This window comes from Sus scrofa, chromosome 2 (genome assembly GCF_000003025.6).
Source record: "Sus scrofa isolate TJ Tabasco breed Duroc chromosome 2, Sscrofa11.1, whole genome shotgun sequence".
Taxonomy (NCBI): domain Eukaryota; kingdom Metazoa; phylum Chordata; class Mammalia; order Artiodactyla; family Suidae; genus Sus; species Sus scrofa.
Genome location: NC_010444.4, coordinates 151,770,729 through 151,785,970, shown reverse-complemented (window position 1 = coordinate 151,785,970; position 15,242 = coordinate 151,770,729).

Here is a 15,242-nt window from a genome sequence, read left to right as displayed (position 1 = left end):
TCTAGGTTGCATATTTTTTCCTTTTAGCACTTTAAATATCTCTTGCCATTCCCTCCTGGCCTGTAGTGTTTCTGTAGAGAAATCAGCTGATATTCTTATGGGGGTTCCCTTGTAGGTAACATTCTGTTTTTCTCTTGCTGCCTTTAGGATCCTCTCTTTATCACTAACTTTTGCCATTTTTATTATGATGTGTCTTGGTGTGGGTCTGTTTGGGTTCAGTTTGTTTGGGGCCCTCTGTGCTTCTTGTATCTTGAACCCAGTATCCTTTAGATTTGGGAAGTTTCCAGCAATAATTTCTTCAAATATATTTTCCATTCCCTTATCTTTTTCTACTCCTTCTGGAATTCCTATTATGTGTAGATTGGCCCGCTTTATATTATCCCATAGGTCTCTTATATTGCTTTCCAGTTTTTTGATTCAGTTTTCTGTCTGTTGACCGGATTGAGTGATTTCCATTATTCTATCTTCCATATCACTGATTCGTTCTTCTGCATTATTCATTCTGGTTTTTACTGCCCCTAGTTCAGTTTGCATCTCTGCAAATGAATGTTCTAGTTTTTCTTGGCTCCTCCTTATATTTTCTAGTTCCTTTCTGAGGGTATCTGCATTACTGTTCATATCTTCTCTTAATTCCTTCAGTATTTTCACTATTTCTCTTTTGAACTCCAGGTCTGTCTGACTGCAGAGATCTGTCTGACTGCAGAGATCTGTTTCATTGTTGACTGTTTTAGGTGAGTTCTCCTGTTGGTTTGACTGGGGGTGGTTTCTCAGCTTCTTCATCTTGCTTGTTGTTTTCTGTCTCCTGAGGGAGTTGTACTCTCCGTTATCGGGCAGTGTTTGCCTTGTCACTGCCGTGGAATATTTCCTGAGGGCTGGCGTTGTTGGTCAATCTTTTTTGAGGCAGTGTGGCTTTTCTGGAGTGTTGATGGGGCTAACAGTGTTTCTTTGAAGCAAAGGAGGACTTCCTGAGGGCAGACAGGACTGGGAGGTCCACACCACGATGGTAGCAGATTTCACTTGGTCATGCAGAGCTTGCTCTGGTGTTTTTAGGCTGTGGGGTTCTTGCAGGGGGTTGGCGGTGTTGGGCAGCTGTTCCTCAGGAGTGCAGCACCCCCTGGGGGCTGGAGCAGCTATCTGGGTCACTGACAACCTAAGAGGCTCTTCCCTAGGGCAGCCCAACTCAGAAGGACAGCCTGAGAATGTAGGCGGATCTTTTCACAGTCTGGCCAAGCTTGTTGCAGCTTTTCTGGGCTGCAGGGGGTCCTGCCTGGAGCTGGCAGTCCTATGCAGCTGGTCCACTAGAGCATCCCCTGGGGGCTTGGGCGGGTAGCAAGGCCGTTGGAAACCCAGGAGGCTCCTCCCCGGAGCAACCCGACTCAGAAAAATCCTCCGAGAATTAGGCCGATCTATTCACAGACTGGCTAAGCTTGTTCTAGCTTTTCTGGGCTGCAGGCCTTTTCTCGGGGGCTGGTAGTGTTTGGTGCTGCTCTGCGGAAGTGTAGCCCCTCCAAAGGGCAAGCAGGTCTGTGCAGGGACAGCCCCTGCGGTGGTAGGCTTCAGGCACTTGTTGAGGCCAGCCCTCCTGGATGGCAGGCAGCCCCAGGTCCGTGAGAGCGTAGGGCGTGAAGGGGGTGGGGGGAGGGGATGCCCTGGGAAGCACAGCTTTTTGCTAGCTAGCGGGCCTGTAAGCTTGCTGTGGCGTGGGGGGGTATTCTATTCCCTTCTTCTCTCCCGTCCCCAGCACTGGCACAGACCAGGCTCTTCTCCCAGGTTCCCTCTGATGCGGCTTTCCACTTCCCCGCTCCTAGAGTATTGTTCCCTTCCTCTGTGACAGCTTTGTTTTCTAGTCTCCCAGGCAGTCTCCGCCCCGTCAAATGGTCTCTAGACCTCCCAAGCAGTTTCCGCTCCGCCCCGCCCCCCAGCCCGGGGACCAACCTCTGGAGCAGAGGTCTCAGTGCCCAGCCCCCACCCAGGCACCGCCAGGCCCTTTCTCGGGGATTAACCTTTGGAGGAGAGGTCTGAGGGAAGTTTTATAGCTTAATTACTAAGGGACGTGAAGCGATTTTTTTCCAGACACTCAGAGCCGGAATAAAATAATAATAATTGTTGTGACCACCAGATGGCGGTGTGACTTTTTTTCAAATGGAGCCCGAGACCATTGGTTCCCCGCTGTCACTTGAGAAGTTCACACCTTTCTTCGCCAAGGTCGTAGTATTAGAGTCCTGAAATCAAAACAGAGCTACAGGGGAAGCAGGCACTCACCTAGTTCTGACTCACAGTCCTTTGCACGCCTGACTGGCAGTGATTCTGTTTGGCACCCTGCACACTCCGGTGAGCCTGGCCCACGAGGCCACCTCCCGCCAAAGCTGCCCACTGAGATGCCGGGGCCTCTGCGCGTCTTTAAACGGCAAGTAAACCTCCAGGGACGCGACCGCCGCCATCAGCTCTGGTCTCCACCTAGAGCACGTCTGCTCTCCCTTCCAGAAGCCGGAAATATTTAAAGGTAGCTAGTCCTGAAATAAGGTGAATCATGTTTAATATTTTTTCCAGGTGGAAAAAGCTCCAGTTTTCTGCTCTTCTCTTTTTATTGCTTTAGTTTCCTCTCTGTATTTTGCTGTTATTCCCACATTTTCAGGCACCCGTGTAGCTGGGGCACAGAGCGTAGGCCTGCGGAACCCCGGCGCTGATTCTCCTTGCTTGAACGAACTTAAACACTGTCTTTCAGGTTTTTCAGCTCTGATTTAGGAAAATAATAGAACCTACGGCCTGATCATCTGGTGGTGGGAATTAAATCAGACAATTTGTGAAAAGTCGACAGCACAGTGCCTGGCGCACAGCAGGTGCTCAAGTTGTGTTTGTGCAAGGAGAGCTAAGCTTGTGCTTTCTGTGCAGTAACGCTCGGCTCATAAGTGAGCAGCGGAGTCTAACGAGGGTGTCAGTATGCTGCCAGCGGGGCCCCCGGGCTCGGGAAGCAGGATGCCAGAGAGCCTGTGTGCGGGACGGCCGAGGCTCAGCGACTCAAGACCATGACAATGTAAACGAGGACCAGAGCTGTGGTTTGGGTTGGGGGGGGGGTGGTGAGACTTTATTTTTTTAAGGTAGTTATATGTTTGAAGCCAAACGAAGAGAAGGTAGAGCAATCTCGCGCAGACCCCCCCACCCACACACGCATAGCCCCCCGTTAACAACATGTCCCATCAGAGGGACACGGTTGTTGCGATTGAGGAGCCGACATGGAACATCGTGGTCGCCCCAGGTGCATAGTTGACGTTACTGTTCCCTCTTGGTTTGTTCTTTCTGTGAGTTTGAGCAAACGTGTGACGTTCACCCATCATTGTAGTGTCATAGAAGCGTTTTCACTGCCCTAAAAATCCTCTGTGCTCTGTCTATGCATCCTATCCCTGAAACCCGGCCCTGACAACACAAATTTTTTTTTTGTCTCCTTGGTTTCCAGAATGTTATACTGTGGGAATCATACAGTAAACAGTCCTTTCATATTGACCTCTTTCACTTTGTAGTATGCATTTAACTATCTCCCATGTCTCTTCATGGCTTTGTAGCTCATTTCTTTTTTTTAGCGCTGAATAATATTCCATTGTCTGGATGCACCATGGTTTATTCATGCACCCGCTGAGGGCATCTTGGTTGCTTCCGCGTTTTGACGGTTATTAATAAACATGCTATAAACATCCATGTGCATGCTTTGGTGTAGACATGTTTCAGCTCCTTTGGGCGAATACTAAGGAGCCCAACTGCTGGACTCTGTTAAGACTATGCTTAGGGGGAGTGCCCTGGTGCCCTAGCGGTTCAGGATTTGGTGTTGTCACTGCTGTGTCTCGGGATCAGTCCCTGACCTGGGAACTTCCGCATGCGATGAGCACAGCCAAAAAAAAAAGGGGGGATAAGTTTAGTTTTGTAAGACACTGACAGACTGTCTTCCAAAGCAGCTTTAGCAGTGACTGAGCGTTGCCATTGCTCCACCTGCCTGTCAGCCTCGGGTGTTGTGGGAGTTACAGCCTTTGGCCGCCCGTCAGGTATGCGGTGGTACCTGATTGATTTTGCCTTTCCCTGGTGACATAGGATGTGGGACATCTTTTCATGTGCTTATTTGCCCTCTGTACATCTTCTTTAGTCAGGTGTCTCCTCAGGTCTTTGGCCTTTTTTTTTTTAAGTGAGAGGTGTGTGTTCTTATTGTTAAGTCTTAAGCTTTTTCAGTGTATTTTGAGTAACAGTCCTTTGTCAGGTGTGTCTTTTGCAAATATTCCTCCCAGTCTGTGGCCTCTCTGTTCATGCACATGGACTGTCTCTCCATTTATTTAGTTCTTTGATTTATTTGTCAGCGTTTCTTGATCTTTCTCATATAGATCTTTTTTAAAATTTATTTATTTATTTTACAAGACACAATGAATTTTATTACATGTGTAGCTGTACAATGATCATCACAACCAATTTTACAGCATGTCCATCCCAAACCCCCAGCTCATCCCCCCACCCCCCAAACTGTCTCCTTTGGAAACCATACGTTTTTCAAAGTCTGTGAGTCAGCATCTGTTCTGCAAAGAAGTTCATTCTGTCCTTTTTTCAGATTTCACATGTCAGTGAAAGCATTTGATGTTGGTGTCTCACGTCTGACTCACTTCACTTAGCATGATAATTTCTAGGTCCATCCATGATGCTAAAAATGCTGGCATTTCATTCCTCCTAATGCCTGAGTAATACTCCATTGTGTGTATGGACCACATCTTCTTGATCTACTCCTCCGTCAATGGACATTTAGGTTGTTTCCATGTCTTGGCTATTGCAAATAGTGCTGCAATGAACATCGGAGTACATGTGTCTTTGTGAGTCATGGTTTTCTCTGGATCGATGCCCAGGAGTGGGACTGCTGGATCTCTCATATAGATCTTAAACATGGTTTCGTTAGATTTATACTTAGCTATTTGACTTTTGGAGTTCTAACATAAATAGTGCTGTGTTTGTAATTTCCAGTTTACTTGTTTATCAGTTGCATATTGTTCATATAGGAAAGCAACTGGCAGTCTAAGTGCATATGCGCTCGTAAAATAGCTGCAAAATGTAGAAAGCCGACACGTGCAAAATTAGAGACGTAGACAATCTTACAATTACGCTTGAGGTTTTCATCCTTCTCTCTCAACAACTGATAAGACATATGGAGAAATAAGTTCAGTATATAGAGTGAGAGAAAGAGTGCAAATAGTATATAGTATATATATAGAGTGAGAGAAAACAGTCTATATATACATATAGAGAGAGAGCGCAAATAGTACAGTATATATACTGTAGAGAGAGAGAGAGAACAAATAGTATATATATATGCATATGTAGAGAGAGAGGCTTATTTTAAGGACTTGGGTAGCTTCACACATGAAGCAGGAGCCTTGCAACAGCATCTTCCACCTCCTCCGTCCCATCCTTTGTGCTGTCACTGCTTCATGATATTTTTATACACGTTATAAACCCCACATGTTACCATTTTCCCTTTAAACAGTTAATTATATTTTTGATCAATTTTTAAAAAGAAAAAGTAGGTTTCCGTATTTACATGTATTCTCACCCTTCCCAGGGCTCCTCCCTCTTTTGTGTTGATTCCTAAAGAATATGCCCTTGACATTTTTGTAGCACATTCTGCTGGTAGTGAATTCTCTCGGCTTTCCTTTGTCTGTAGAGCTCCATTTTATCTTGCAAGGAGACCTGCTCCTGACTAAAAACCTATGTACAATGTTTTTTTTTCCAGATCTGGCCATGGCAATTACAAAGAGTTTGACCTGAAACAAAGAGGCTGCCAGATATTTCTCCAGCAAAGGTGGGTTTATTCAGGGTCAGCAGAGAATTACAATTTGGGATCTGCAACCATGGGAGCCACATGCAAATATCCACACAGCAAAAGAAAGGGAGAAGAAGGACGTTGGGAGGGTGTGGGTAACCAAGAGTCCATGGCTTTTCATTGGCTGAGTCCTTGCCAGGAAAGAAGAAGAGTTTTCTTCCTATTGGGCTTTGCAGTTGTCACTGGACATGAGAGCTCCCCCTGCTGGTCTCCCACCTCCATCTAGTTGAGGTTTCTGTTCATTAATTTTTTTATAGCTTTATCTGGCCGCCCTCCCCACACCAGACTTGGTGTACAGCCGGTGCATTGCAGTCTCTGAAGGGAATTGCATTTGATGACACAGGCTGCCTGTGCTCTTTTGTGTATCTGCATTCCTAGTTCACTTACCTGTGGGGCCTCTTTATGGGGGAGTCTTGGCAGAGGCCTTCCTCAGCCATTTGCACGGAAACCCCTTTGTTGGGAAGAGGGGAGGGAGCCTTGAGGCCACACACTGACTCAGCACTCGGGACCAGCCCTCCTACTCCTGCCCCTAGCTTCCAGATCGTTAAACTTGCAGGAGCTTTCTGATCAGGGCTCCTTCAGCAGGGAGACAACCCCTGCATCTGTGCTAAGCCACCTGACCCGTAACCAATGCACTGTTCCACACAAGAAAAGGGAATGGAGGAATCAAGGCTTTCTCCTGTTAGCTTCTTGCTTGTGCTATGACAGTAAGTGATTAAAGACTTGATTGCTCTTCTCATTTTGCTTTGCTGTCGTAATAGACACGGCAACATCTGGCAGCTCAGCCCTGCCTAGCTCAGCTGCGCTCCTGACACCTTGACTTTGAAAGGTATGTTTATTATGAATAGAATTCTGGGCTGACAGTTTTGAGATTCACAACTGGAAAGATGTTACACCTTTATCTTCCAGCTTGTGCTTTGTGACACACAGTCCTTATCTTTAGTCCTCTGATTTAATGTCTTTGCTTTCTGGAGGTCGTCAGGATTTTATCGTTGACTGTCCACTGTTCAAGCATGATGACTTTGGATCTGCAGAGTTGTTGTTTGGTTGGTTAGTTGGGGCTTTGTTGTCTGTACTGATCATTATTTATTCTGCCTGAACTTTTCCAAACACGGACCTTCAGTGTGATAATCTTTCATTGTTTTTGGAAAATTCTCAATCATTAGCTTTTCAAGTGTTTCCTCTAGCTTGTTCTCTATTTCTTCTCATTGTGGGATTCCACTTACATTTGTTTGTCATAATGAAAAAAAAATCTAATGGCTGCTGAAGTTATTGTGCCAATATTTTGTTTTAATTCTTATATCTACATTCATGGGTGAAAAGTCACTCTAATGTGCCTTTCTTATCCTGGCTTTATCCGGCTCTGTTGTCAAGTTAAACTATCTTCACAGGATAAATCGAGATGTGGTTCCCTTCTTTCTATATTGAAACATTGTGTAAAGGATTGGAATTAATTCTACTCTGAATTTATTGGTGAATTGCCTATATAACTTATTGTACTTGTGTTTCCTCTAAGAGATGATATTTTTGAAGTTTCATTAACCATTATAGGATTAGTTAGTTTTTGTTCATTCTTGATATAGTTGTTGCTTTTTTTTTTTGTCTTTTTAAGGCCATACTTGCAGCACATGGAGGTTCCCAGGGGGAATCAGAGCTATAGCCATCAGCCTACACCACAGACACAGCAGCTGCCAGATCCAAGCCGTGTCTGCAAGCTACACCATAGCCCACAGCAATTCTGGATCCTTAACCCACCGAGCAAAGCCAGGGATTGAACCTGTGTCCTTATGGATGCTAGTCAGATCTGTTTCCACTGAACCATGATGGGAACTACTAATCTTGATATACTCTTGATATATTTCTCAAACATTCATTTCATCTAAGATATTGAATATAAATTACCTGCTGGTAGTCTCACATTATGTTTTAATTTCTACTGGATTAGTACATGTGTATTTGTAAAATTCTCTTCTCCAAGAACTGTCTTTTGACTTTGATTCTCGCCATTTTACCTTTGTTTTCTTTCTGGGTTTGTTTGTTTTGTTTTGTTTTGTTTTGTTTTTTGTCTTTTTGCGATTTCTTGGGCCGCTCCCACGGCATATGAAGGTTCCCAGGCTGGGGGTCCAATCGGAGCTGTAGCCGCCGGCCTACGCCAGAGCCACAGCACCTCGGGATCCAAGCCTCACCTGCAACCTACACCACAGCTCACGGCAACACTGGATCCTTAACCCACTGAGCAAGGCCAAGGATCGAACCCGCAACCTCATGGTTCCTTGTCGGATTCGTTAACCACTGAGCCACAACGGGAACTCCTACCTTTGTTTTCTTAATCATTTTCATTGGTCTCCCTTGTTTTCTTAATCTACTCTCAGTGCCTTCCCACTACTTTATCTGGCGTAATTTTGTTGTATGTTTCTTACCATCTTTATTTGAACTTACTCTGCAGTCTCTACTCCTAATGTAATAACCCGTAAGTATATGTTAAAATCTACAAACCCCCCAATTTTTTGATATATGATTCATTTATAGTCATTAATTAATATTTTAATCATTATGAGTTTTTTCTTTGACCCATGGGTTATTATTAAATGTGCCTTTCACTTGCAGATATATTAGGGATTAAACTCATCTTAACTTCCAGTTGCGTGGTGGGCAATAAACATGATCTGTAATGATGGCTGTTTTTTTAAATTTGTGAAGATGAGTTATATGACCTAGTTAGTACAAAATCAATTTTTGCAAATGCATTTTATAGCCTTGAGTAGAATGTGTGTTCTTTAATTGCTAGTTACAGATGTCTATATATCTTTATTAGATCAAAATAAGATTATTTCTGTGGTTCTAATCTTCTTGACTTGTCAATAATTGGAAGATATGTTTGTTTATTTTTTATATATTTATTTTTCTTACTCAATGAATTTATTACATTTATAGTTTTACAATGATCATCACAATCCAATTTTATAGGATTTCCATCCCACAACCCCAGCTCATCTCCCCACCCCCCAAACTGTCTCCTTTGGAAACCATACGTTTTTCAAAGTCTGTGAGTCAGCATCTGTTCTGCAAAGAAGTTCATTCTGTCCTTTTTTCAGATTTCACATGTCAGTGGAAGCATTTGATGTTGGTGTCTCACTGTCTGACTCACTTCACTTAGCATGATAATTTCTAGGTCCATCCATGATGCTAAAAATGCTGGCATTTCATTCCTCCTAATGCCTGAGTAATATTCCATTGTGTGTATGGACCACATCTTCTTGATCCACTCCTCTGTCAATGGACATTTAGGTTGTTTCCATGTCTTGACTATTGCAAGTAGTGCCGCAGTGAACATCGGAGTACATGTGTCTTTGTGAGTCATGGTTTTCTCTGGATCGATGCCCAGGAGTGGGATTGCCGGATCAAATGGTAGTTCTATGTTTAGTTTTCTGAGGAATCTCCACACTGTTTTCCACAGTGGTTGCGCCAATTTCCAATCCCACCAACATTGTAATATGGTTCCTTTTTCTCTATACCCTCTCCAGCACTTATTGTTTGTAGACTTTTTGATGATGGCCATTCTGGCTGGTGTAAGGTGGTACCTCATCGTGGTTTTGATTTGCATTTCTCTAATAATGAGTGATGTTGAACATCTTTTCATGTGTTTTTTGGCCATCTGTATGTCTTCTTTGCAGAACTGTCTGTTTAGATCTTCTGCCCGTTTTTCGATGGGGTTGTTTGTTTTTTTGGTATTGAGTGGTAGGACATGTTTATAAATTTTGGAGATTAATCCCTTGTCAGTCGATTCATTTGCAAAGATTTTCTTCCATTCTGTGGGTTGTCTTTTCGTTTTGTTTAGGGTTTCCTTTGCTGTGCAGAAACCTTTAAGTTTAATTAAGTCCCATTTGTTTATTTTTGTTTTTACTGTCATTACTATAAGGGGTGGATCTGAGAAGATGTTGCTGTCCTTTATGTCAGAGAGTGTTTGGCCTATGTTTTCCTCTAAGAGTTTCATAGTATGTGGTCTTATATCTAGGTCTTTAATCCATTTTGAGTTTATTTTTGTGTATGGTGTTAGGAAGGGTTCTAATTTCATTCTTTTACATGTGGCTGTCCAGTTTTCCCAGCACCACTTGTTGAACAGGCTGTCTTTTCTCCATTGTATATTCTTGCCTCCTTTGTCACAGATTAGTTGGCTGTAGGTGCGTGGGTTTAATTCTGGGTTTTCTATCCTGTTCCACTGATTTATATTTCTGTCTTTGTGCAAGTACCATACAGTTCTGATGATTGTTGCTTTGTAGTATAGTCTGAAGTCAGGGAGCCTGATTCCTCCAGCTCCATTTTTCTTTTTCAGGATGTCTTTGGCTATTCTGGATCTGTTGTGCTTCCAAACAAACTTTAAGATATTTTGTTCAAGTTCTGTGGAAAATGTCCTTGGTAATTTGATAGGGATTGCATTGAATCTGTAGATTGCCTTGGGTAATATGGTCATTTTGATAATATTAACTCTTTTTTTTGAAATTTTATTTTATTTTATTCTTTTACAGAATAAAATACATACATTTAAACACAATTATGTTCACACAGATTATTATATCATGGATCTTAAGAAACAGATTAGGAGTTCCCATCGTGGCGCAGTGGTTAACGAATCCGACTAGGAATCATGAGGTTGTGGGTTTGGTCCCTGCCCTTGGTCAGTGGGTTAACAATCCGGTGTTGCCATGAGCTGTGGTGTAGGTTGCAGACGTGGCTCGGATCCCGCGTTGCTGTGTTGCTGTGGCTCTGGTGTAGGCCGGTGGCTACAGCTCCGATTCGACCCCTAGCCTGGGAACCTCCATATGCCACGGGAGTGGCCCAAGAAATAGCAAAAAGACAAAAAAAAAAAGAAAAAGAAAAAGAAACAGATTAAATGACTCCCTCTGGAGAAGTGGAATGGAAAATATGCTGAGACAAATAGGAAATTTATTCTATAATTTATCCCATTTTGTATGGCTTTCATTCTTACTATTTAGTATTATCTAGTACATTTCAATTTTTCTTTAACAATTAGCATTATATTAAAATTGTTATATTATGCAACTAAAATTTATAAAGAAGAAAGCCTTATATACCATTAAATATTTTATATAGCATAATAAAAAGAATAACTTAACTGGTAAGAATAACAAAAATAACATACCCTCTGAAAATAAGTAAAATATAAAATGCATAAATTGGTTAAAAAACAGTGTAACTATATAAATATGTCCTCACAATTTGTTACATTCTATTGATTCTTCAGTATAGGCATTACACCATTCTAAGTGATGTGATAAACAAGACATTATAGACCTTACATTGTACCATGGAGAGAAATGGTTAGTAATAATACAATTGTAGAACTATATTAATTGTACAGTTGCATTATTTAATTATAATTATCATAAATTCTTTGATGGAGAGGAAATCAGAATCAGATCTAAGAAGACTTCAGCACTCTAAGAATGATGACAAATGACTCCCTTTATGGTGGATTATGCACTTATTTACTATGAGATATATTTCTTCTCCAGAGATTCTTTGTGTATCAATTGTAGATTTTTGGTTTGCAGTCATTCTGAAGTTTTGATATGAGTCTATATGTATATGAGGTTGTTTTAAGTTGTTGGTCTCTTAATTTCAAGTTCATCTCCAGTGTCCTGCATTTGTACCCACCTCTTCTCATGATTTCTGATTTTGGTGGTATAATTGTGCAGGGATGATTTCGTATATTTACTGTATATATACCTTTACTGGTGGGCCTTGTCATTTGTGGAATTTTTGTTTCCTGTTGCTGTCTTTTCTTTTCTGCCTAGAGAAGTTCCTTTAGTATTTGTTGTGAGGCTGGTTTAGTGTTGCTGAATTCTCTCAGCTTTTGCTTCTCTGTGAAGCTTTTGATTTCTCCTTCAAATCTGAATGAGAGCCTTGCTGGGTAAAGTAATCTTGGTTGGAGGTTTTTTCCTTTCATCACGTGAAGTATATCATGGCACTCCCTTCTGGCCTGCAGAGTTTCTGCTGAAAAATCTGCCAATAACCTTATTGGGGTTCCCTTGTATGTTACTTGCTTCTTTTCCCTAGCTGCTTTCAAGATTTTCTCTTTGGAGTTCCCATCGTGGCGCAGTGGTCAACGAATCTGACTAGGAACCATGAGGTTGCGGGTTCGGTCCCTGCCCTTGCTCAGTGGGTTAAGGATCTGGCGTTGCTGTGAGCTGTGGTATAGGTTGCAGACGCAGCTCAGATCCCACGTTGACAGTGGCCACAGCTCCGATTTGACCCCTAGCCTGGGAACCTCCATATGCCGTGGGAGCGGCCCAAAGAAATAGCAAAAAGACAAAAAAAAAAAAAAAGATTTTCTCTTTGTCTTTAATTTTGGTCAGTTTGATTAGTATGTGTCTTGGTGTGTTCCTCCTTGGGTTTATTTTATATGGTACTCGTTGTGCTTCCTGGATTTGAGTGAGTGGTTCCTTTCCCATGTTAGGGACATTTTTGGCTATTATCTCTTGGAACATTTTTTCTGTCCCCTTCTCTCTCTCTTCTCCTTCTGGCACCCCTATAATACGGATATTGGTATCCGTATTTAACATTGTCCCAGAGTTCTCTGAGACTCTCTTCATTTGTTTTCAATCTTTTTTCTCTTTTCTGTTCTGCATTTGTAATTTCCACTAAGATAGTATTAACTCTTACAATCCAAGAGCATGTTATGTCTTTCCATCTATTTGTGTCCTCTTTGATTTCTTTCATCAGTGTCTTATAGTTTTCAGAGTACAGGTCTTTTGTCTCTTTAGGTAGGTTTATTCCTAGGTATTTTATTCTTTTGGATGTGGTGGTAAACGGGATTGCTTCCCTAATTTCTCTTTCTGATCTTTCATTGTTGGTGTATAGAAATGCCGTTGATTTCTGTGTATTAATTTTGTATCCTGCGACTTTGCCAAATTCATGTATGAGCTCTAACAGTTTTCTGGTAGAGTCTTTAGGATTCTCTAGATAGAGTATCATCTGCAAATGGTGATCGTTTTACTTCTTCCTTTCCAATTTCGATTCCTTTTATCTCTTTTACTTCTCTGATTGCCGTGGCTGGGACTTCCAAAACCATGTTGAAGGGTAGTGGTGAGAGCAGACATCCTTGTCTTGTACCTGATCTCCGTGGGAATCCTCTCAGCTTTTCACCACTGAGAATGATGTTCGCTGTGCGTTTGTCGTATATGGCCTTTATTATGTTGAGGCAGCTTCCCTCTATGCCCACTTTCTGAAGGGTTTTTATCAGAAATTGGTGTTGGATTTCATCAAAGGCTTTTTCCGCATCTACTGAGAGGACCATAGGGTTTTTATTCTTCAGTTTGTTCATGTTTATTTTTTTAAATGATTTTTTTATTTTTTCCATCATAACTGGTTGACAGTGTTCTGTCGATTTTCTGCCGTACGGTAAGGTGACCCAGTCACACATACATATATACATTCTTTTTCTCTCATTATCATGCTCCATCATAAGTGATTAGATGTAGTTCCCAGTGCTGCACAGCAGGCTCTCATTCCTTATCCACTCCCTCCCCAGTCCCCCTTGACAACCACAAGTCTGTTGTCTGTGTCTGTGAGTCTGTCTCTGTTCTGTAGGTAGGTTCACTTGTGCCATATTTTAGATTACACATGTAAGTGATATCATATGGTATTTATCTTTCTCTGACTTACTTCACTCAATATGAGACTCCCTAGTTGCATCCATGTTGCTGCAGATAGCATTTTTTTATTCTTTCTTTATGGCTCAGCATTATTTTGTTGTATATACATACCATGTCTTCTTTATCCAGTCCTCTGTTGATGGACATTTAGGTTGCTTCCTTGTCTTGACTGTTATAAATGGTGCTGCAATGAACACTGGGGTGCATGTGTCTTTACGAGTTTTGGTTTTCTCCAGAGAGATGCCCAGGAGTGGGACTGCTGCATCGAATGGTAGTTCTATATTTAGTTTTTAAAGGAATCTCCATACTGTTCTCCATGGTGGCTGCGCCACTGTCCATTCCCTCCAACAGTGTAGGAGGGTTCCCTTTTCCCCACAGCTTCTCCAGCATTTATTGTTTGTAGACTTTCTGTCCATGACCATTCTGACTGGTGTGAGGTGATACCTCATTATAGTTTTGATTTGCATTTCTCTAATAATGAGTGATTTGAGCATCTTTTCATGTGTGTTTTGGCCATCTGCCTGTCTTTGGAAAAATGTCTATTTAGATATTCTGCCCATTTTTTGAATTTTTTTAAATATATAAATCTATATGAGATGTTTGTATAGTTTGGAGATTAGTCCTTGTCAGTCACTTCATTTGCAAATATTTTCTCCCATTCTGTGGATTGTCTTTTCGTTTTACTGATACTTCCTTTGCTGTTCAAAAGCTTTTAAGTTTAATTAGGTCTCATTTGTTTATTTTTGCTGTTTTTTTTTTTAGTTTTTTTATGTAATTGGTTTTTAATCTGTTAAGTCATTCTTTTTTTTTTTTTTTTTTTTTTTTTTTTTTTTTGTCTTTTTAACTATTTCTTGGGCCGCTCCCGCAGCATATGGAGGTTCCCAGGCTAGGGGTCCAATCAGAGCTGTAGCCACCGGCCTACGCCAGTGCCACAGCAACACGGGATCCAAGCCGTGTCTGCAACCTACACCACAGCTCACGGCAATGCCGGATCGTCAACCCACTGAGCAAGGGCAGGGACCGAACCTGCGACCTCATGGTTCCTAGTGGATTCGTTAACCACTGCGCCACGACGGGAACTCCTATTTTTGCTGTTATTTTTATTATTCTCAGAAGGGATCAAAAATAATATTGCCGTGATTGATCTCAGAGTGTTCTGCCTGTAGGAGAACTGCACGAGTTTTACAGTATCGACGTTCCTACCAAGATGTCTTTAATCCACTTTGCGTTTACTTTTGAGTGTGGTGTAAGAGACTGTTCTAATTTCATTCTTTTACATGTAGCTGTCCAGTGTTCCCAGCACCACTCGGTGAAGAGACTTTGTTTTCTGCGCGGTGTATTTTTGCCTCCTTTGTTGTAGATTAGTTCACGGTAGGTGTGCGGGTTTATTTCTGTTGTATTGAGATGATGATACCGCTGTTACCTGAAGAGCTTTCCGTTAGGCGTTTCAACCTATTTGCCCGTTTATGGTTTTCACAGCCGATACATCCTTCTAGGCTCATTGCCCAACTCCCTGCAGGGCAGTTTCTACATTGTTCCGTGGATTTAGAGAATTCCACCTCTCTCAAAGTTCTTCTATACTCCTAATTGTAGTTGTTATAAACATTCTAAGTTCGCCACTTACCTTAGTAGCACAAAAGCCCTGAGCCTTTTCCTCATATGTTGCTCTATCTTTTTTAGATATTTCATGCTTCTACTTCCTTTAAGACCAGCTGTCATTG